Here is a 22,284-nt window from a genome sequence, read left to right as displayed (position 1 = left end):
GTCAGTTGGGAGACGCCTGCACAGCAGAGACAGGAAGTGGCAAGGGTAGTGTGAGCCTCCCATGCGTTACACCTCGCCAATGAGAGTCCGCGCTGGCAGGCGAAAAGATGTGACAGGCTGCCTCCTCGTGTGCCGGAGGGAACACGTGATGCAAGGCTTCTATCCTCTCTACAACCGACCAGTGGGGGGCATAATCGAGCAACGTTCAAGACAGGGAAGGGGAGACTTCCGGTTTGACCGCAGAAGAACATGGCTGCTTAACTCGCGAGCTCCCCGACAGCAAAATGACTTAGCCCCGGAAAACATTTATTAACAACACCAGGGTACATATTTAATAGGGATGAAAAAAGGGGCTATCACGAGACGTATGGCGCACACGATTCCAACTGAAAAGGACGACGGAATGGCAGAGAATGAAGACGTAACGGGAGAAAAAGATGGCGACGATGATTGTGAACAAGAAGCCACGCTGCTGAACATATTCAACGAGCTCAAAGACTTCAGAAAAGACAATGAGCGTCAATTTCGGGAGATAAGAAATGACATGAACAAAATGAACGACAGGCTCGATGAAACTGAGGGGAGAATCGGAGAAAATGAAAACGTGCTTGGTGCGGCGACGGCTCTAATAAAAAAGCTAATGCAGAGGCAGGCCGACGTGGAGGCTAAGCTACTCGACCAGGAGGGCAGGACGAGGAGAGAGAACCTGCGGGTGTATGGTATCCCGGAGGAAAAAGAGGGGAAAGACATGCATGGATTTCTAGACGGCTTGTTTAAAGATGCCCTCGGTCTGCCTCATGACATGGACCTTCGTATCGAAAGAGCACACCGGGCACTGGCCCCGAGGCCTAACAACCCACAGCTGAAGCCACGGTCAATCGTGGTTAAGTTTGGGAGTTACAAAATGAAGGAAGAGATAATACGCCGAACATGGCAGAAGAAGAACGTCTCATGTGGCAACGATCGCTTCTATGTCGACCATGACTTCCCCACCGAAATACTGAAGAAGCGAGGAGAATATGCCGAGGCCAAGAGAATAATGAAGGAGAAGAATCTCAAGTTCCAGACACCGTATCCAGCGAAGATGAGGGTATTCTACGAAGATGGCACCCGCCTGTACCAGAGCGCGGCGGAGGCGACGGCGGATATGGCAAAGCGTGGATTCAAGATCACCGTGGTGAACCCGACTACCGACCCGGACCGAGAGGAGATAATGCGGCTGTCTACCTGGCAGACAATGGGAGGAAAACGGGGACCGGGGGACGACATGCAGCAATGGTCATCACGGATACCGGGAGAAACTGCAGGGATTCAGACGGGGACAGTCGGAGGCGGACAATTGAGATAAAGTTCATGAAACGCATGAATACAGATAAGTCACGGGGGCATCGTCATAGAGTAAATAACATCAAAAAATGTCAATATGTATATATAAAAAAAAAAAAAAAAAAAAAAAAAGACGTGAAATGAAAATAGAGGGCAATGGTTAGAAGAATATAATAAAAGTATGGGAGGGGAAATATCCCAGATGGATACAGGAAAAATATAACGAAATGAACCACAGGCCATCATGGCTATGTCATAGAAGTTACAATGTACCAAGATATATCTGAAAGATATACAAATGTTAATGCATGGAAACGTTACCGTTTTGTCAAGTTCAGTTGAATTGATCGCACTGTATATAGATTACAGTGTGAGCCATACGTTACGTCAGGGTTTACAAGATAATAGGGGCACAGTTTTGGGCAATCTGCCTCGTGCTGTATGCACTCCTCTGTTAGTCGAGGGGGATCAAGGTGCATGGGTGAGTATCGATTTCACCCTCGGTACGACTGTTCTATCTGGGGTCATATCGAACGTAGCTTGGGTAAATGTGGGGGGGGGAAGTGTATTTATGTTTTTATATGTTCTTTTTTATTTCATTGTATGCTATACTACTGTATATATATCTTCACACTCTCAGGCACTAGACTACGTCATGGATTGCACAGGGGAGATGCACTACGAGAAATATGGGGCTGATTAAAATAATATCGTGGAATATAGACGGATGTCATCATCCCATTAAGAGAAAGAAGATATTGACGTTCTTGAAACAAAAAAAGGCAGATATTGCACTAATTCAGGAATCCCACCTGGATGAAGAAGAGTCGGCCAAGCTTAAAAGGGATTGGGTGGGACAAATATACTATAGCACGTTCTCTTCTAGGAAGAGGGGGGTGGCAATATTGGTGAGAAAAAACTTAGACCTAAAGGTACACAATAGTTTCTCACATGATGAGGGAAGATGGGTTATACTGGATGCTGATTTAGAGGGACAGAGGACTACTTTAGCTAATATATATGCGCCCAACGGGTCGTCCTCAGACTTTTTCCATGAGGTATGTGAGGTGATCAGGAAAATAGGGAATAGCAACGTAATCATAGGGGGGGACTTCAACTTGGTTGGAAACACCTTGATAGACAGATCATACCAACCCAAAACCGCTGACAACACAGGGAGACTGGCGGTTGGTGTTCTGATAGAGGAATTGGGTCTAGTGGATGTTTGGAGGGTTATGAACCCACAAGAAAGAGACTACACGTTTTACTCTCACCCACATTCCTCATACTCTAGAATAGATTATTTCCTGATCTCTAGCGCACTTGTAGAACAGGTTGCAAGTACCGGGATAGGGAACATTGTAATATCTGACCATGCTCCGGTTGATTTAGTGATCACATCCATGGAAGAAGGGCAACGATCTCGGAGATGGCGATTCAATAACCTAATGTTAAATGATGAAGGATCGTGTACATACATTAGAACTATATTTAAGGAATTTTGGGAACTTAATGAAGGGTCAATAGATGATAGTGGCATAATGTGGGACACATGTAAAGCTTACATGAGAGGACGACTCATACAATACGGTGCGATACTAAAAAGGGCGGAGAAACAAAAAATGACAATGTTAGATGAGGAAATTAAAATACTTTCGAAACAGCACAGCCAAAGACCAGACCCAGAAACGTGGAGGAACCTAAGCAAATCCAAATACGAATTGAACAACATATATCAAAAGAAGGCTGAATATGCGTTATTTAGGACCAACCAAAAATATTATGAACAAGGGGAGAGAGCGGGTAAAATATTAGCGAATCGGGTTAAACAAATGCATAATCAGAATATTATATCCTCGATTCGTAATAAAGATGACAAGATTATTACAGACAAAAAGGAAATTAATAATGTCTTCAGGTGCTTCTACCAGGACTTATATACCCCAGAGAAGGCGGTGGATCAGCTAAAAATGGACGCGTTCTTCGACAAAATCAAATTACCGTCATTATCGAAACAACAGGTAAAATCAATGGAGGGGGGGGTCTCGATAGAAGAAATACATGCGGCAATCAACAGCCTTAAATTGGGTAAAGCACCAGGAGACGACGGGTTTACTCCCGATTTCTACAAACAATTCAGTGATATAATCGCTCTGAGATTATTAAAAGTATATGAGGACTCACTGATAAAGGGGGGATTGCCCACTAGCCTGAGATCTGCCACTATTACATTACTACAGAAAAAGGGCAAAGACCCTCAATGCTGTGGAAGCTATAGACCTATATCCCTGAGCAACTTGGAAGAAAAAGTATTGGCAAAGATACTTGCGAATAGAATAGAAGATGTACTACCAACTTTGGTGCATTCAGATCAAGTGGGCTTTGTGAAGGGGAGAAACGCAGCTGATAATATCCGCAGACTCCTACACATAATGTGGAAGGTAAGGAATGATATAGAACCTACAGTGGCCTTCTCATTGGATGCCGAAAAGGCCTTTGATAAGGTGGAATTTGCATTCTTATTTCACACGCTAGAGCGCTTCGGGTTTGGTCCATCGTTTACTGGGTGGGTAAAACTGTTATACACAAATCCGATGACATCAGTATTGACCAACGGGATCGTGTCCTCGCCCTTTAACCTAGGGCGGGGGACGAGACAAGGTTCCCCGCTTTCTCCCCAAATGTTTGCGCTTTTCCTCGAACCACTTGCTATCGCACTGAGGAATAATCAGGACATCAAAGGGATAATAGCGGGGCAGGTAGAACATAAATTATTTTTATATGCGGACGATATCTTATTGGTATCCAGCAATCCCCGAACAGCAGTTGGGATCATTGGAAATGTTATCGAGTCCTTCTCCGAAATATCTGGATACACAATCAACTGGAGCAAGTCAGAAGCAATGCCTCTCTCTAAATGCTGTCCCCCTGATATCAGAAGGGGGTGGCAATACAGATGGATGCCGTCAGGATTGATATACCTAGGAATAAAGCTGATCCCAGGTCTGAAAGAGTTGATGCAAGCCAATATTGCCCCTATAATCGAACACATTAGTGCTCTGACCCAGAATTGGGCCAAAATGAATATGTCCCTCCTGGGAAAGATAAACCTAGTGAAAATGATATTAGCTCCCAAATTAAACTATATCCTATATATGTTGCCGCTGACTCTCCCGACCCAGTTACTCAAACAGTATGACAAAGTCATTAATGTATATCTGTGGGGGGACAAAAGGCCGCTGTTTGGACGGACCAAAATGTATGCAGCAAAGGAAAATGGCGGTTTATCCCTGCCTAAACTAGACTGGTATCACTATGCATTCTCGCTCTCCCAGCTCTCCAAACTGAATCACTCGTCTGAGGAGGCACCTGCTTGGGTCAGGATGGAGGAGGAAATGATATATCCCTCATCTCTGGAATCCTTCCTGACACAATCAGACAGACCTACACCTCTTAAAAACCCTTTGATGGCATTTATCAGGGAAACTTGGAATCAATCGCACAAAATGACTGGTGATAGCCCATACTTAACTACGAGAGCCTCTATATGGTATAATAAGAAACTAAAGATTGGGAAGAAATCAGTCATATGGGACGATTGGGTTAAAAGGGGGATACATGTACTGGGTGATATAGCCGGGGAGGATGGGGTTTTGCCTTTTGAGGAACGGTTCCCGGTCGCGGCTCACGGCGACGTGATGAAGTGACGTCATCAGTTTGTGCCTCTCTGTATCGAAAACTTAGTCCATTTCCGGGTTTTTTCCGGCGTGGCATTATGACGTGTCCTTGAAACTACACGCTACTTTTTATTTTGTCTTGATAAACCAATAAATGAATGAACCAGGATCATTTCAATTCGATGCTAAATAAACTTTTACGCACGCGTAAAATGTGCCAGATATAATTTTACATGCGTTACATTTTTATCAATATCTTGGTCATTTTTTGAGCTAGAATGAAACGGAAACATTTGGGAGGAAGTGACAAAGGAGGCGGAAGTTTACTGCCAGAAAGGAACAGTAGAAGAAGTCTCCATGTGCGCAAAAAGTTTGTCTAAAAGATCATTTCTGTGGGACAACACCGTTTTTTCAGTAGTTGTAGTTTATAGTTAGTAGTTCGACTTGTATAGCAGTAGTAGTAGTTGTAGTTGAAACGGAGGGCTAGGGCCTCCACGGGTTGCGTTTAATAGAGCTGGCGGACACTATGGCGTTTTAACTCCTATTAGAGAGTCACAGAGGCGTGCTGCAGGTATTGTCTTTTATTGGGAACAGAAAGGTGTGTGTGGTTGGGATATTTACATGTGTGTGGTTGTCTACAGAAGAATACAATACAGTATACATTAATAACACAGTAGTGATACAATACAGTATACATTAGTAAACACAGTAGTGGCGTACATAAACATAAGGTCATAAACATGTGGTCTATAGCTACAATGATATTCATAGCAATACAGTGCAACTATTAACCAAGACATTCACTTAACCGGAGTTATTATATATATAACCTACATAACCTATGCAGGGGAATTACTCATGCAGTGCATGTAAACAGTATAGGTAGGTGGACTGTAAACCAGGTGTAAAGATACATTCTATTCACTAGAAGTAGTGAGTGAGTTATATAGCCTAAGCTAGCTCACGTGCGGCTAAGCTAACCACGCAGCATCACTTGCAGGCAACGTAGGTTGGCTAACGTGTAGCTAAGCTAACGGCGCGGTGTTTCAATAACAGAGGGAAGGACGTCGACAGGAATAGAACAGTGGAGACACACTATAAAGGTAGAGTAAGCTGCTGAAGGGTGAATTAGGCAGGATTAAACATAGGTACCGTACTCACGTTGGTCATTTACGCACACGTTCCTCAAAGGGACGGGCATTACTGCTACAGCAGCCGCACCATCAGGCAGCAACACAGAGAATAGCTCGTGCACGTTAAAGGGGAGGGACTCTTAAAGGGCAGGTACAGAACGAAGTAGTCGTCAGGCAGTAACACGGGGACCGGCTTGCTCACTTAAAGGGAGAGAACTCTTAATGGTCAGTAACGTTATCAGAAGACTAGAGTGCAACACTTGATCGGGGCACATGGTACTGAACGATTACACAGGCATAAATCAATTACCCTTTCCTGTCAACAACAACATATGAAAGGGCTATTACAACAAAATAGTCTTATTAGCAGGCTTTCCTACACAGCCGCACCCAAAAGTCTACTTAGACCTTTTGAACTAAACAGGAAAGTCTCAGTGGTCCTCTGTATCCGGGAGACTCGGGAGCTGCACCGGCCGGAACACAGGGCGCAGGTATATTCTGTCCTTCACCTGGACAGCTGCGGTGCGAGTGCGCCCGTCAGTTCCAGGGTAAGTCTGAGTGACCTTCCCTGGCTGCCAGAGTGCCCGAGGAAGCCGCGGGTCAACGATGAGGGCCACCTGACCGAGCGACTTTCTTGCCGTCCTTCCTCCACTTCTGCCTCTCCGGAGCCCTATCTTGGTGTGAAATGGCCCAAAACAGTCTACTCTGGTGGAATAGAATGGGGGCTTGTAGAGACGCGGGCGACAGGGCGGAAGGGCGGCCATTTTAGGCATGTCAGGCTTTGCTCGCCTGGCGTGACGTTCTCGGCAGGTGTGCTGATGCTTGCGGATTGCTCCTCTTCCACGTAGGACCCAGAGTCGGGATCGGAGATCGATGAATACCCTCTCAGGCCCGGGGTGGAGAAGAGTTTGATCATAATCTTGGATGATCAGCTTTGTCAGGGGGTGATGTGGATCCAAGACGATTGGGTGAATGTCATCCATCTCCAAGTTCTCGGCCCTGTGCGGCCTACCGCCTACTCTGGGGAGACAGGTAGCCTTGTCGTACTCTGGAGATAGAGTGGCGAAACGACTGTCTGGGGGAAGAGGTCGGTCAGACTTGAGGGCCTTGATCTCCTCTGGGAAGGAGTCCAGCTGGGTTCGTTTAAGGAGGACCTTCTCAGCGTTGAGGAAGTCGGCTGCTTCATAAGGCTGATCAGTGGTCTGGGCATCAGCCGCACCGTGAAGGGACCTGACTGTTGCTTGGACGAGATCTTTCCGTGAAGAGAGGTCTTCAACGGCAGGGAGCGGAGGACTGGGAGAGTTCCTAGGTTGAGTTAGTCGAGTACTGGGTTGAGTACTAGGCTGGGTGCTAGGTTGAGTACTAGGCTGAGTACTAGGTTGAGTACTAGGTTGAGTACTAGGCTGAGTACTAGGTTGAGTACTAGGTTGAGTACTAGGCTGGGTGCTAGGTTGAGTACTAGGCTGAGTACTAGGTTGAGTACTAGGTTGAGTACTGGGCTGAGTACTAGGCTGGGTGCTAGGCTGAGTACTAGGTTGAGTACTAGGCTGGGTGCTAGGTTGAGTACTAGGCTGAGTACTAGGTTGGGTGCTAGGTTGAGTACTAGGCTGAGTACTAGGTTGAGTACTAGGTTGAGTACTGGGCTGAGTACTAGGTTGGGTACTGAGTTGAGTACTAGGTTGGGTACTGAGTTGAGTACTAGGTTGGGTACTGAGTTGAGTACTAGGTTGGGTACTGAGTTCAGTACTGGGTTGAGTACTGAGTTGAGTACTAGGTTGGGTACTGAGTTGAGTACTAGGTTGGGTACTGAGTTGAGTACTAGGTTGGGTACTGAGTTGAGTACTAGGTTGGGTACTGAGTTGAGTACTAGGTTGGGTACTGAGTTGAGTACTAGGTTGGGTACTGAGTTGAGTACTGAGTTGAGTACTGAGTTGAGTACTAGGTTGGGTACTGAGTTGAGTACTGAGTTGAGTACTGGGTTGAGTACTAGGTTGGGTACTGAGTTGAGTACTAGGTTGAGTACTAGGTTGAGTACTGGGTTGGGTACTGAGTTGAGTACTAGGTTGAGTACTGGGCTGAGTACTAGGTTGAGTACTGAGTTGAGTACTAGGTTGGGTACTGAGTTGAGTACTAGGTTGGGTACTGAGTTGAGTACTAGGTTGGGTACTGAGTTGAGTACTAGGTTGGGTACTGAGTTGAGTACTAGGTTGGGTACTGAGTTGAGTACTAGGGATGGTCGCACCATAGGTAGGACTCTTGGTACTGTGAGTAGCTACAGGGGGCCCTGTGTGAGATTGTAGGTTGCTCAATTGAACCAGGCATGTTGGGAGCTGGGTTGGCGACACAGGGGGAGCAGCAGGGCGAGGCGTCGCCTGTGCTGGATGGTGTATCACTGGAGTGATGGCGGCTGGGATAGCCGGCAGGGGATGCATGTACTGTGGTACGGTAGGAAGGGCTAGAGGCACAGGTGCCACTACGTGGTGCTGTTGTCCAGGTGGTGGATAGGTCGGCTCAGATGCTGCTGCACGTACAAGAGCCCTCATCTTTGACTCTTGAAGTGAGGTGACCAGTTTGGCTACTTGAAGTTCCTTCTCCTTCTTCATAAGCCGCCTCTGCCTGTCCAGGCGTTTAACCCTAGCCTCCCGTGCCTCTTGTGCTTCCTGCTCTAGGCGTTCCCGTGCATCTTGTGCTTCCTGCTCTATGCGTTGTAAACGTTTACACTCCAGGTTGGCGTCGTAGTCTTCTTGTACCTGGCGCTGTAGCTCAAGCTCCAGGGAGTGGATGTACTCCTGGAGGATAGCTTCCTGGGCTGGTGAGAGAGCTGACCTTATGGTGGGTCTAGGAATTGACAGACGTGAGGACCTACTACCTTCATATGGGGCCCTTGTGGTACTCGCCGGGTATGAACGATGGGAGCCGACATCTGACCTTATGGTGGGTCTAGGAATTGACTGATCTGAGTACTGACTGATCCGAGTACTGACTGATCCGAGTACTGACTGATCCGAGTACTGGCTGATCCGAGTACTGACTGATCCGAGTACTGACTGATCCGAGTACTGAGTTCAGGTTCATGACCCACTTCGAGGTCACGTAGGTGGCTTGGTAGGTGGCGCTCTCTCTGCGGGTGAGCGGTCTCTGTGGTGTCCTGGTCTGCCATAGCGTCTTGGAGGAGCTCTATCCGGCTTCGAAGGACCATGAAACGGAGGGCTAGGGCCTCCACGGGTTGCGTTTAATAGAGCTGGCGGACACTATGGCGTTTTAACTCCTATTAGAGAGTCACAGAGGCGTGCTGCAGGTATTGTCTTTTATTGGGAACAGAAAGGTGTGTGTGGTTGGGATATTTCCATGTGTGTGGTTGTCTACAGAAGAATACAATACAGTATACATTAATAACACAGTAGTGATACAATACAGTATACATTAGTAAACACAGTAGTGGCGTACATAAACATAAGGTCATAAACATGTGGTCTATAGCTACAATGATATTCATAGCAATACAGTGCAACTATTAACCAAGACATTCACTTAACCGGAGTTATTATATATATAACCTACATAACCTATGCAGGGGAATTACTCATGCAGTGCATGTAAACAGTATAGGTAGGTGGACTGTAAACCAGGTGTAAAGATACATTCTATTCACTAGAAGTAGTGAGTGAGTTATATAGCCTAAGCTAGCTCACGTGCGGCTAAGCTAACCACGCAGCATCACTTGCAGGCAACGTAGGTTGGCTAACGTGTAGCTAAGCTAACGGCGCGGTGTTTCAATAACAGAGGGAAGGACGTCGACAGGAATAGAACAGTGGAGACACACTATAAAGGTAGAGTAAGCTGCTGAAGGGTGAATTAGGCAGGATTAAACATAGGTACCGTACTCACGTTGGTCATTTACGCACACGTTCCTCAAAGGGACGGGCATTACTGCTACAGCAGCCGCACCATCAGGCAGCAACACAGAGAATAGCTCGTGCACGTTAAAGGGGAGGGACTCTTAAAGGGCAGGTACAGAACGAAGTAGTCGTCAGGCAGTAACACGGGGACCGGCTTGCTCACTTAAAGGGAGAGAACTCTTAATGGTCAGTAACGTTATCAGAAGACTAGAGTGCAACACTTGATCGGGGCACATGGTACTGAACGATTACACAGGCATAAATCAATTACCCTTTCCTGTCAACAACAACATATGAAAGGGCTATTACAACAAAATAGTCTTATTAGCAGGCTTTCCTACAGTAGTAGTAGCAGTAATAGTAGTAGTAGTAGTAGCAGTAGTAGTAGTTGTAGTAGCAGTAGTAGTAGTAGTAGTACGACGTTGATGATCCATCGTTTGTTGGTGATGGTGACGAAAGGTCCACTGATCATGACGACAATGAAAGGTAAAGACACTTATTTTGGACTTTGATTGCTTTTGTTTTTGTCAAACTTGTTGGGAAAGGCAAAGAAAGGCTTTCACATGATAAGTGCACATGATGAATGCACAAGTACATGATGAATGCACATGATAAGTGTACATGACAAGTGTACATGATAAGTGTACATGATGAATGTACATGATAAGTGTACATGGTAAGTGTGCATCAAGAGATTCCTTGTTGAATGTTGAAAATAATGTGCTTTTTATTGTTTTCTACAGTGAGGAGGAGGAAGGAGCAGAAGCTCTGCCTTCAACCAGTTCTGTGAGACATGGAAGGAGGGCAGACTTTGTACGCAATATATACAGAATGGAATATTGAGTGTATATACAGTGTGTGTGTGTGTTGTATGAGCAGTGTCTTATATGTACAATGTGTGTGCCATTTATGTGCAGACATGATGAGCAGCCTGCTCCAGTCCGACGCAGGACAACCCAGGCCAGGCCAAGACGTCCAGCCCAGGCAGGAGATCAGGCAGGAGATCAGGCAGGAGATCAGACGCCCTGGAAGACCGACAGTGATCCTGATCCAGCCCCTCAGCCCCTCCGGTTCATGCCGTGCAGACCCCCAGGACCGCAGCTAGACCCCCATGCCACGTATACACAGGTAACACCTGTCAAAAGGCGTTACAGTTTGACAGGTGCAATTTTTTCTTTGGATACGCCTCAGGCATCCTGCACTCTATATGACTGCACTCTAGTCATATGTGTACTGTATATATGTATAGTGAATATCCCACAATTTAATTATTTAGTAATTTTTTACTTTTTTACTGTAAAATTTTTTTTTTACTTTTTTTTGTAAAAAAAAATACCTTTACTGACTTTTTGTAAAAAAAAAAGCATGCTGGTGATCATTTCCAGTTGAGAATCAAAATTTCGTCTGTGTTTATTACCCGTGTATGGAGAAAATAATGCTTTGTAAATTGAATTCTGATCTGTTCTCTTTTGTTTATGTAAATATGCTACCTGAGGGTGCATTTCCACTGTTTTATATCCTTGATTTGATATGTTTGCATTGGTTCATACTAAAAATAACACATTTTCTCAATCCGATTTTGTGTTTTGTGTTGTACATTATGCAGTATACAGTATATACAGTATTATACAATATGAAAACTAACTGTCAGGTCATATATGTGAGGCTGTGCTGAAAAAAAAGATACCAAACATACCATGGTAAAACATTTTAAAATGGGAATTATACAATTTAAATCAAAATTAGCCAAAACATATGAAATATCCCAAGACCCAGAAGGGATTTTGATATAGATAATAAAAACTTTTATAAATTCCTACAGATTAGACATTGTATATCGTCATCAATAGGAGGACCAAAGTGCGGCCCAATTACTGCAATTCAAGAAATATTCTATAAAGGATGGCGCAGGAAAGGCGGTGCGTCAAGATTTTATGATGTTATAAGAGAATACAATGCACCCAAATTGGCGGGTTTGAGATTGAGCTGGGAGAACGATGTACATGAGGAGATTACTGAGGAAATGTGGGAGAAACTGGTATCCAAATGGAGTAAATTCTCTAGGGAGGCGCAATCACAACTTATTTTTTACAAAGTACTGAACAGAAGCTATTGGACGCCTAGTAAACTGGCCAGACTGAAATTAAGGGACAGTGACATCTGCTGGAGATGTGAGAAGGAGACAGGCACTTTACTGCACATGTTGTACGAATGTGAGAAGGTCCGGAAAATGTGGGATCAAATTGTGATATTCCTAAGTAAGGTCCTGAATGTGAAGATAAATAACGCCCCAATGGCATGTGTTTTGGGTATAGTACCGAAAGGGATTAAGCTGCCTAAATACCGGGGAATGTGGTATAGAATGGCCATGATATCAGGATGTAGAATTGCATTACGACATTGGAAATCACCTGTTGATATTACTTTTAAAGAATGGATGGAACTAATGTTTCGGACAGCATCATATGAAAGGGTGACGTATAGAGTCGCAGGGAGAGAGGATATTTTCGCTGAGATATGGGACAGTTTTCTACACCTGACTGAACGATCTGAGGACAAATGATTAAGATGGGAATACAATATTATCAAGGATGAATATGAAAAAGGGGATTTGATCTGATGATACTTGTGCTCTGTAATATATTATGTATATATGTACATATATTTTATGTCCGGATGGGGTGTCTATGGAATGGTCAATGTCTCTATCACACTCACATGTGCGCAGATATAGCCACATACAAGTATCTAGGATACACATATTTATATGTGTACATAATAGGTTTACACGCACTCATATACACAAGGATAAGGTATACACGTCAGGGGCACACATACATGCACATACTCATGTATAGGAAATAGACATACATACACCTACATATACACATAGTTGAGATATAGGCTTTCACTGACACATAGGGGGATACACAAGTATATAGGAGACACACACATACGTAGCTGAAACGTGGAAAAAAGTAAAAAAGGAAAAGGAAAAAAAAAAAGAAAAGAAAAGATGCAGCACATACCTGCCCGCAGGTAGACCGGCCTACATGTAACGTATGACGTATATATATATATATATATATATAACAGGGATGTATATGCACAATGTATAGTATGTTTTTTTTTTGTAAGTGTTTTTTTTTTATTTCCATGTCAGTTATTAATGTGTTTGTATGAGTCTCTTACATGTTTTGTATGTTGCTACAAAAACGAAAAAGGCGAATCTTGGATGTTGGATACTATGCTGTGAAAAGATACACTGTGAATAATGGAAAGATTTGTACAAAAATATCAAAAAAAAAAAAAAAAAAGACAGGGAAGGGGAGAATTGGATACACGAAATTGGGATGGGAGAAAATAGAAAATAAGGAGAAAAAGTGGATAAAACTACAATTCCCGGCGTTAAATTTTTCCAAAATGGTCGACTTTCGCGACCAAAACAATAGAAAAACCCAAACGAAAATCGATCTAATAACACTTTAACCTATTGGTAAATTAACGTATTGATGATAATATACATTATAACTGCTGTTGTGACATGGTTATGATGTTTATACTTGAATATGAATAAAATAAAATAGGGATGCCCCGATCGATCGGCCACCGATCGTTATCGGCCGATAATCAGTATAAATATGCGATCGGTGATCGGTGATAATGCTTTATTTTCGCCGATCGTCAAAACCGATCTCACTCGCTGAGTTCTGTCTCAGACACCGGGAGCTGCACTCACTCCCACACAGTGGTGTGGCGTCTGCTCCTCCCTCCAGCCCCTCCCACGCGCATGTAAACACGGGTCTAGTCTAGTGGGCTAGTGGGTGTCTCCCTGAGCTAACGTTAGCTACCGTTACAAAATGACCCAGTCAACCATTCACTTCCAGTCCAATACATGATGAGGCATTGTCTAACCGAACGGTATCTAGCCGGCCAGCTACCGATAGCTCCTGACATTAACAGACGCTCCAGCAAGTCTAGTAGAGACGTGTATGATACCTCAGCTAGCTCACGTTAGCTGACGCCAGCTCACTGTTCAAAACGAAATGTCCCACTGAACTAAATAGTTCACAGAGGCGCTGTATCAACGTTATATAGCCGGCCAGCAGTAGCCACAGATAGCTCCTGATATCAATGTTTTATAACACTCATTCGATGCATATTCGAGCTGAGGGCATGTTGTTGAATATGATCAATAGGGTCCAGCTGCAGCTCCGGAGAATCCTGGCCGTAGCTGCAGGCTACTCGAATATAGGGTCCAGCTGCAGCTCCGGAGAATCCTGGCCGTAGCTGGAGGCTACTAGAGTACACACAGACAGTGGAGCTTGTTGCGTGGTGGCGATGTCTCGCAGATAATACAAGTACAAGTCTAATTATATAATATATATATTTTATAAAAAAATTAAATAAATTATATAAAATAATCGGATCGTATCGGATCTGTATCGGCCGATATGGCTCACGACGATCGGTGATCGGTATCGGTGGCAAAAAACGTGATCGGGGCATCCCTAAAATAAAACGATACTTTTGTCAGACAGTCTAGACAGATTGATTTATGACGTGATGTAATTTGCGGTCCGGCCCCGAACATTGATACCAGACTACTGGTGGAGTGAAGGAACATTGATACCAGACTACTGGTGGAGTGAAGGAACATTGATACCAGACTACTGGTGGAGTGAAGGAACATTGATACCAGACTACTGGTGGAGTGAAGGAACATTGATACCAGACTACTTGAGTGACTGGAGACTCAGCTCTATCTTAAATTTTTCTAAATGTTCAGTTGCTATTGCATGCACTCATCTGTGTTTCACTACACACATGAGTGCATGCTTACCAACTGTCCGTCTGCAACACTAATATCACCAACATCTAAGAAGGGAGATCCCCCCTTGAATTGGCCCTTCTAAGGTTTCTCTCCTCCACATTGCCTGTGGTGCATTTTTTCCTATTGCTAGGTTTTAGTGAGTTTTTCCTTACCTTCGTGTGGGGTATGTCTGGGAGTGTTTGCATTGCATTAATTTATTTTGCATTTATTTTAAATTTGTTGGACCTGAATGAATGAATGAATGAAAACTTTATTTAACAGATTGCAGAATGGGTACAATACAGTACGGCTCAATACATACAATTGTTAAGGGGATGCAGACCTGAGAAAGACGTTTGTCTTGTTTCCATCAGGGTCCCCCATTTTCAATTCATATAGACATATATGACATACATGACATACAGATAGTCAGTACTGCTACATCTATACATTTATGACATACCAGATTTGCAAATACAGTACTGTTTGTGATACAGAAGGAGTCAAGAAAAGGGAGTATATACATTTGACGTAGAAACTGTACATTGGAGGAGGTTGGGTGGGGGGGGTTGGGTACATTGGGATATTGACAACCATACTGGGTAATTTACATTGGAGGTGGTTGGGGGGGGGGGGGGGGGGGGCGGGGGGCACACTGTATAAACAAGTAACACTGTACATTGAGGGGGGGGGGGGGGGAGACACTGTACAAACAAACACAATTGTACATTGAACTATTGACAAAACCATACTAGGTAAATGACTGTACATTGGAGGGGGTTGGAATGATTGGGTTAGGATATTTACAGGGGCCAGTGTTGAATTGCAGTCTCCCGTAGGTGTCCCTTGAGAGAGGTTTTGAAAGTGGGTAGTGATCCACATTCCTTTACAGCTTTGGGTAGGGCGTTCCACATTGATGTGGCATAATTGCGAAACGTGTTTAGTCCCTTATTTGAGCCGAATCTGGGTTTAACATGATTTGTGGAGCTCCCTCTGGTGTTGTGATCGTGGTATTCACTGACCTTTGGGAAGTATTTTGACATGTACATGGGTACCTTGGTCGTGTAGTGTATCTTGTAGACCAGGCCCATTGCAAGTTGTTGTACTCTGTCGTCTACTCTAAGCCATCCTAGGTTGTCGAAGTGGGCAGGGGTGAGGTGGGTTCTAGGAGTAAGGTCAAGCAGTAGTCTGACCAGTTTGTTTTGAGATGTTTGTAATTTTGTTTTTAGCGCCTTTGAGGTGCTTTGGTACCATGAGGTGCAAGCATAGTCGTAGTACCCCTGAATGAGTGCTCCTGCCAGAGTCTTCAGGGTGTTCTTGTTTACCAGAGAGGAGATCCGGTACAAGAATCGAGTTCGTTGGTTGACTTTTTTTATTACATTGGATGCCATTTTGTCACAGGAGAGATTAGCCTCTAGGATGGACCCCAGGTAGGTAATTTCATCTTTCCTTGTGACAATATTGTCACCCACTGTAACTGAGAAGCCGTCGGTCTTGCTGAGTTTGTTATTTGAACCGAAGAGAATGGACTCTGTTTTGCCCATGTGTAATGATAGTTTGTTATCAGCGAGCCATATGCAGATTCTGCCTAGTTCCGAGCTGAGGGTTTTTTCAACCTGTAACTTGTTCTTGTCAGAGACCAGCAGGGCTGAGTCGTCCGCAAACAGGAACAAGTTGCAGTCACAAGCTGACGACATGTCATTTGCATAAATTAGGAACAGTAGCGGTCCTAGTATGCTTCCTTGTGGAACACCACAGCTCACTGTGAGGGGGGGGGATAGGGTACCGTTTACCTCCACCATCTGTTCCCTCCCCTCAAGGTAGGATTGCATCCAGCTCACTGATAGACTATCAAAACCAATTGCTTTTAGCTTGTCAATCAGAATGGAGTGATTGACCGTGTCAAAGGCCTTTTGTAGGTCCAGCATGACCATGCCGCAGTATTTGCCTGCGTCCACCTCTTGTTTGATGTGGTCATTCAAATAGAGAAGGCATGTGTCAGTGGAGTGGGATGTTCTGAAGCCAGATTGGAATTCGTAGATTAGATTTTTTTCCGCTAGGTACTTTTCGACCTGTTCGTAGACTATTTTTTCCATGACTTTCGAGATGGAGGTGAGAATAGAAACAGGGCGGTAGTTGCCTGGGTCTAATTTGCTGCCCTTTTTGTGCAGAGGGGTCACCCTCGCAATTTTGAAGTCCTTGGGGACGTGTCCCTGTTTTATGGAGAGGTTTATTATGTGTGTGATGATTGGTGTGATGGCGGCTGCTGAGTCTCTGAGGAATTTGGAGGGGATGTTGTCATGGCCAGTGGCCTTGTTAGGTTGGAGGGCGCTCAGCTTATGGTGTTCTTGTTTTGTTTCTTGACTTATTGTGATGTTTCTTCTTGACCTGTTTAAAGAAGACGTGTCCGGCCCATGGGGACATTAACGTGTGTTGTCGGGCCTTACAAATAAATTTGATTTGATTTGATTTGTGGCAGGAACATTGGGCCTCATTCACGAAGCGATATAAGAACAGATCTCCTCTTATTTTGTTCTTACCTGGGATTCATCCAACCCTAACTAACCTTACTGTCATGCACTTGTCCTAATAAACTAACCTACACTGTAACACGCAACACTTTGATGAATATTGTTACTCAGCTGATAGAGTTGTATCCTTCCTGATGACCTGTCGTACAGAACATGTAAGTCGCTTTGGATAAAAGCGTCAGCTAAATGACTAAATGTAAATGTAAATTCAGCAATGATTTCTAAATTCTAAGAGTGGTCGAGAGCACTCTTACCCAGATAAGAAACTATTACCCAGATCAAATTAAAATAAAAGCCTACCATTGGTCAATTGCCCCCAAATATGACTTTAAAAACCCAGAACTTTTAAATAATAATAATAATAATAAGTATTATTATTATTATTATTATTATTATTATTATTATTATTATTATTATTATTATTATTATTATTATTATTATTATTATTATTATTTTTATTTTTATTTTTATTATTATTTTTATTTTTATTATTATTATTATTATTATTATTATTATTATTATTATTATTATTATTATTATTATTATTATTATTATTATTATTATTATTATTATTATTATTATTATTATTAGTATAACTTATTGTGTGCATTCTGCTTCTGAAATGGATTATATATTGCTGTTGGAACAGTTAGCTGCTCTGGCCGCCCAAGCCGTACGCATAGAACACATATTTAGAGATCGTCTAGATCAGGGGTTCTCAAACTTTTTTATACCACAACCCCATTTTATGTAGGATTCTTTTTGGTGACCCCACACTTAACTCATTCCCCGCCAGCAACGAGTTTACTCGTTATTGCGAGCCGACGCTTGAGCGCCAACGAGTATACTCGTTATTTGGTCGTTTTTCCGGGAATTAGTCTGAGATCGCCAAAGTGCAATACCAGCTAGGCGGCGGTATCGAGCACCCTTTGAAACCTTGTATCTTGGCCTGTGCAATGGTCAAATGTCACCAGGCTCACTTTTCTTTGTCAGGTGAATGGAGCGGTTATAACGATCGGATTGAGAAACGTCAAATAATCCCGATGCATGATGTGTGGTGGATTATGTTGGCGACACAATCGACACCAATACTGTGACTCGCGATCAGATAATTGGAATATTCTTTTTGGGATACATCCTAGTGAAAGTAAGGGCTATATGATATCAATCCTGCGTTGATCCAACCATGGCTTCACCTCGATCACAACGTATGTGTGTAACGTTACTCCACAACGTATGCCGTTGGTGACGATCAAAGCATCAATAAACGATGAAACATAATACCTATGATATATATTTGATTTGGGAATAGTAGCGTGTACAGGCAAGAAACGGCAACGTTTATAGTAGAATTTACATATAAGGCTATTAACCAGCCTTTCGGGAATTACCCCAGACCACGCTATAACTATACTTATATTCACCACGGTATAACACGGGAACTTATGGATGAAATTTTTTATATTTTTCACATATTGAACGATAGATAGGTGATGTCAAATGGGCCATAGTATTGTATCCATAGCTATAATATAGAATATAGTTATAGCTCTACAAACAAGGTGACGCACTCCTATATTTTAAAGCGTGGCAGTGCTACCACAGGGCCCGTCTAATCCCCGGTGGTCAATGAGTTAATGTATCGCGTAACTTCAACATGGAAATAAGGAATATCAAAATAAAAGCGCACATTGTTGAATTTGATCATGCATATTTATTAGAAAATGAAATTACAGCACTATGTTATCAATGGAATTAATGAATATTATCAACAAAAGCAATGGCATTGTTTCTGTATACACATTTATAAAACAAGGCATATTTATCCAAAACCCCTGATTCTGCAGATCAATTATAATTTGAAGCCCTGTCCCTGCACAATTAGGACATATCAACCCACCGATCAGTTCATTCAGAACTATCAGCCACTATCAGCCACTGCCCGCTGTCCAAACACTCCTGCTTTCCAAGTGACAGCTTACGCATCGATGTACTTTGTGAAAACATTTCATCTTCTGTTTCAGTATTTTCATTTTCCTTGGATCTTCTTGCAAGTGACAACTGTTGTCGTATTTTCTGTGAGGCTTTTACACACAGGTCTGTGTTTTGACAGGGCCCGCTGAGGTGTGTGTGTGTGTGTGTGTGTGTGTGTGTGTGTGTGTGTGTGTGTGCGCGGCAGGTAGCCAGCGCGCAACTAGACGGTATATATATATATATATATATATATATATATATATATATATATATACCTATCTATAGGTGCTATATGATGACAATACATTTTAATCTGATCACATTTTGATCCGTCGCAAAGAGCTCCAGCGCTACCTGTTGAATACAGGGATCAACTCATGCAGACCCATGTTTTGCACACGCCTCATTTGCCTTATAAGGAGCAGGCGGGGCGTGTCTGTATGCAAATGAATTGAGCGCAAACGAGCATTTCAGTTTAAGAATGAGTGGGATTCATCATTCAACACACATGGGTAAGAACAGATTTGGAAGTTAAGAACGGGTTGATGAATGTGGCGGTGGCTTCTCTTATTTTTCTCTTAACAGACGGGTAAGAAAAAATATAAGAAAAATAATAAGAGAGTATTGGTGAATGCGGCCCATTGATACCAGACTACTGGAGTGAAGGAACAGTGATGCTGTTAGAATGTCATCAACAGTGTTGCTCTCAGGCTGACTGAGTCCTGACACTGATGTGTCGGTATCTCTGTTGTCACTGAAGTTACCATCTAACAGATAACAGGGTTATTTAAGCTGCTATTGACAACATGTCCAACATGTCACCTCATCTCTCTCTGAGGGAGAGAGAGAGAGACAGGGAGAGAGAGGGGGAGAGAGAGAGGGGGAGAGAGAGATAAAGAGAGGGAGAGAGAGACAGAGAGAGGGATAGAGAGAGAGAGAGAGAGAGACAGAGAGAGAAAGAGAGGGAGAGAGAGAGAAAGAGAGGGAGAGAGAGAGAGAGAGAGAGAGAGAGAGAGAGAGAGAGAGAGAGAGAGAGAGAGAGAGAGAGAGAGAGGAGAGGGAGAGAGAGAGAGGGAGGGAGAGATAAAGAGAGGGAGAGAGAGACAGAGAGAGGGATAGAGAGAGAGAGGGAGAGAGAGACAGAGAGAGAGAAAGAGAGGGAGAGAGATCAGAGTGTCCTTTACTTCAGGGCCCCACTTCACACAGCCCTGGATTCACCAGTCGTCTATCCAAATAGCTGAGATGCAACATTTCTCCCTCATGTAGAAATGTATCAGGGAAGGTCGTTTTGGTTTCAGTGTGAACGCAGCCATTTTAATTGTAAAAGATTACGTTTTACAAGGGAACAGTGCTAAAAAGACAACATAGGTGATGGAGAGAGAGAGACAGAAAACAGGTCTCGTACTGAAGTCTGAGTCTGAGTGGTCAGTGTTGTGTACTGTAGCGTCTCCATGGTGATTTATGGAGGTGTGGCTAAATGCTGCGTTTTGGAAGCGTTCCCACATGGCTGGGGGCCGGGAGCATGGCCATATGGTCACGCCTCATCAGCCGCTAGGCAGCCGACATAAATAAATAATACAGATGATCGCAGGAAGGAAGGAAGGAAGGAAGGCGGGATGGAGGCAGGGGACAGAGGACATAACCATGGGGGCATCGCAGGGAGCAATGATGTTTGTCTGTGTGTGTGTGTGTGTGTGTGTGTGTGTGTGTGTGTGTGTGTGTGTGTGTGTGTGTGTGTGTGTGTGTGTGTGTGTGTGTGTGTGTGTGTGTGTGTGTGTGTGTGTGTGTGTGTGTGTGTGTGTGTGTGTGTGTGTGTGTGTGTGGCACAGACTAGGTCCGTCTCCATGTGAAGAAATTCTTCTGTCAACAAAAAGTTTAAAGGGGACTTTAAAGGGGACGTTCACCCAAAATACAAAAATAAAATAAAAACATATTTGGAGGTTTGGAGATATGATTTCTGGAAAGAGACAATGCTGTTAAGTTTTTCCAAATTTAGTTTTGGGCGTTTTGAGAGCCACAAAATAAATGCCATTGAGCTCCATTGAGTGACATCTCTACGGCAGATATCTCCAAACCTTGGCAAATCACACCACAACTATCTGGATGATAGACAATGCTCCGCATATGAGAGAAAATATGATGTTCTTTTTGTATTTTGGGGCAAATTTCCCATTTATGGATGGCCACACATTTACCAACGACCAAATTGTGTTGCCAGAGACGTTTTATATTTAATGTTTCAGGAAATATATCATACAGCATGAAACAAATTAATATAAAACTGAATGCATAGAAATACCTATGGCCATAATAACTCATTAATTAACTATTAGACTAAGAGGTCAGGGTATGTATGTATGTATGTATGTATGTATGTATGTATGTATGTATGTATGTACGTATGTATGTATGTATGTATGTATGTATGTATGTATGTATGTATGTACTGTATGTATGCACTGTATGTATGCACTGTATGTATGTACTGTATGTATGTATGTATGTATGTATGTATGTATGTATGTATGTATGTATGTATGTATGTATGTATGTATGTATGTATGTATGTATGTATGTATGTATGTATGTATGTATGTATGTATGTATGTATGTTTTATATATTTATGTATGGGTATATAGTTTCTACCACCTTGGACTCTTATCCGACTACTCTAATTGCCCATTGGACTATGTTTGCTGTCATTCAATAAATATATTTCATTTATTGAAATTGCGCTTGTGTGGACAGTTGAATTTGTTTGTTTTTGAACCGTGCCGAGTCTGAACACCACCAGGCTCGTCACAGTATGTATGTATATGTTTTTATATATTCATTTATATGTATGTGTATATAGTTACTACCTGGGAGCTCTTCTCCATCTCCTCCATCATTCTATCATGCTGCTGGGCGATGGACAGGGTATGTATGTA

At 43.2% G+C, this 22,284-nt stretch overlaps 1 protein-coding gene across 1 annotated transcript in view; it reads right to left on the bottom strand.

Moving 5' to 3' along the window:
* Window positions 1–22,284, bottom strand: part of dok6 (docking protein 6) — a gene marked incomplete at both ends in the record, with an annotated part of 666,878 nt that overhangs the window by 468,494 nt on the left and 176,100 nt on the right. The window lies entirely within an intron of this gene.

Source organism: Notolepis coatsorum, assembly GCF_963971535.1.
Source record: "Notolepis coatsorum genome assembly, chromosome: 12".
In the NCBI taxonomy this organism is placed as follows: domain Eukaryota; kingdom Metazoa; phylum Chordata; class Actinopteri; order Aulopiformes; family Paralepididae; genus Notolepis; species Notolepis coatsorum.
Note: the sequence above shows the minus strand (reverse complement) of the source record. Positions and strands in the feature narration are given on the sequence as shown.